Consider the following 2,135-nt stretch of genomic DNA (forward strand, 5'->3'; position numbering starts at 1 on the left):
GAGGCTGGTGGATCTCTGTGAGTTCAAGGCCAGCCTGGTCTACAAAGTGAGTTTCAGTACATCCAGGGCTGTTACACAGAGAAAACCTGTCTCAAAAACAAAGACAAAAAAACAACATGTGCTGAGGTACTGAATGAGGGTTGTGACGGAGGCAATGAAACAGAGTATTTTTAGGACTAGCTTCAATAGAGCAGTTAGAAATCGTCCTTCCTTAAATGGATGTGAAGGCTAATGTGTGGGGCCAAGGCACAATGTGAGAAACTCAGTGTGAAGAGTTACAATGTGAGGTTGTTTAATTCACATTGCCATAGAGAAAACGAAGTTAGATAATGAACTTGAAATAAGCAAGGGCTGCTTGAGTTCAGTTTGGAGATTCTTGCCCATGCTTGGTCAGCATGTTTCTTTTGGTCCCACAATGAGACAACACCTCGTAGAGGGGGCAGGTGACAAGGAAGCCGCTTACCTCATGGTGGTCAGAACACGAGAGGAAAGGAGGGACAGAGGGACTCATGTCCCGATATCTTTTCCAGGGACCTAACTTCTTTCCACCAGGCCCAGTCCCTGAAAGTCTCCACGAGCTCCTCATAGTGTCACAGGCTGGCAGTCACACTCCCGGGACTTGGCTCTGGCAGGGCCATTTAAGATAAGAGCAGGTACCTTGGGAGGAGTCAGGAGGGTTCGTCTCACTGTATGTCACATGTATTTCTATTTCTTCATAGTTACCATGCTATAATGCAAGTCTTAGAGTGTGTGCTGTGAGCTGCTCGAAGCAATGAGAAAGCATTTACTTATTATTATTCTTTTTCATTTTTTGTGTCCCTTGTTCCTATCCCTGTAACTGTGTATAATATTTGCCAAGTAAATGCCTTTGCAAAATACTCCAACTGACCCAAAGGCCTGCACATTTCCCCCACACCAATAATAGAGAGGAAGGAACAAAACAGACTGGAAAGGCAAGTTGGAACTCAGTGGTAGAGTGTTTTAAATCCCTGGCTAAGAAGTTACATTGAGACACAAAATGTAATTAAACTTCAAGTTTACATTTACTTTCCAGTCCAACCTTTGTTTCAAATAGTGCCTCTGTTATTTTCAAACCATATAGTATTTACTCAAGGGACAGTCTCTCCTAAGTAAATCAAAGCCAGCAGCCAAGTTAGGAGAAAAATACAGAGTCGGCGCTGGAAGAACTGACTGTGCTTCTACGCTGGAGACCAAATGGAGTCAGAATAAAGCTGCAGGAAACAGGCTGGCAATCGGGGGAACTGTTATGAGGACTGTTCATTTTTCCCTTGCTGTCTTTTGGGTTTGTGTTAGAGGTTAGGATTTGGTCATTAGGGCCAATTTAGAGGGAGACTTGACATTTACATGGTTTGTTGCTGGCTTGTTTTTTGGAGCACAACAATATTAATCTTGAAGAGATTAATATTGAAGGGCTATCCCTGTTTCTTGGGGTCACGGTCATAGAAAAATTGTTTTTTGTCTCTTTAATTCAGTCAGAACCACACAAACAGCTTCTGTGCACCCGGAGACAAAGCAGAGTCTATACATGCCCTGTGAAGTGTTTGGGATTAAAGCTGACTTGTGCAAGACCTTGTCGGAAGCCGGTTTGCACAGTCGTGAATGCGGCTGTTTTAGTTTCATTAACCAGGACCAGGATGAGAAATTCTTCAATCACACTCCTGAATCAGATGTCCTTTGTTGACTTATTAGAAATCTGTATTGTAAGGTCCCATATTTATCATCCATGTGGGATGCATGGATAACTGAGGCCAAAGAATGTATTCCACCACCCTCATGTGTACATAGTCTTTGCATATACAATTCATTCCTTTGTGTAATTGAAAAATCCCTGTCACATGAGCCCAACAGTCCTTCTTGCCAGTCTATTAAAAAAAGATTTACAGCCGGGCGGTGGTGGCGCACGCCTTTAATCCCAGCACTCGGGAGGCAGAGCCAGGCGGATCTCTGTGAGTTCGAGGCCAGCCTGGGCTACCAAGTGAGTTCCAGGAAAGGCGCAAAGCTACACAGAGAAACCCTGTCTCGAAAAACAAAAACAAAAACAAAACAAAACAAAACAAAACAAAAATATTTACATTAATTAATTAATTTATTTATTTATGTGTGTGTGTATGTGT

At 42.8% G+C, this 2,135-nt stretch overlaps 1 protein-coding gene across 12 annotated transcripts in view; it reads left to right on the forward strand.

The window, feature by feature from the left end:
* Esrrg (estrogen related receptor gamma) overlaps positions 1–2,135 on the forward strand; it is a 630,688-nt gene that overhangs the window by 16,442 nt on the left and 612,111 nt on the right. The window lies entirely within an intron of this gene.

This window comes from Peromyscus maniculatus, chromosome 11 (genome assembly GCF_049852395.1).
Source record: "Peromyscus maniculatus bairdii isolate BWxNUB_F1_BW_parent chromosome 11, HU_Pman_BW_mat_3.1, whole genome shotgun sequence".
In the NCBI taxonomy this organism is placed as follows: Eukaryota; Metazoa; Chordata; class Mammalia; order Rodentia; family Cricetidae; genus Peromyscus; species Peromyscus maniculatus.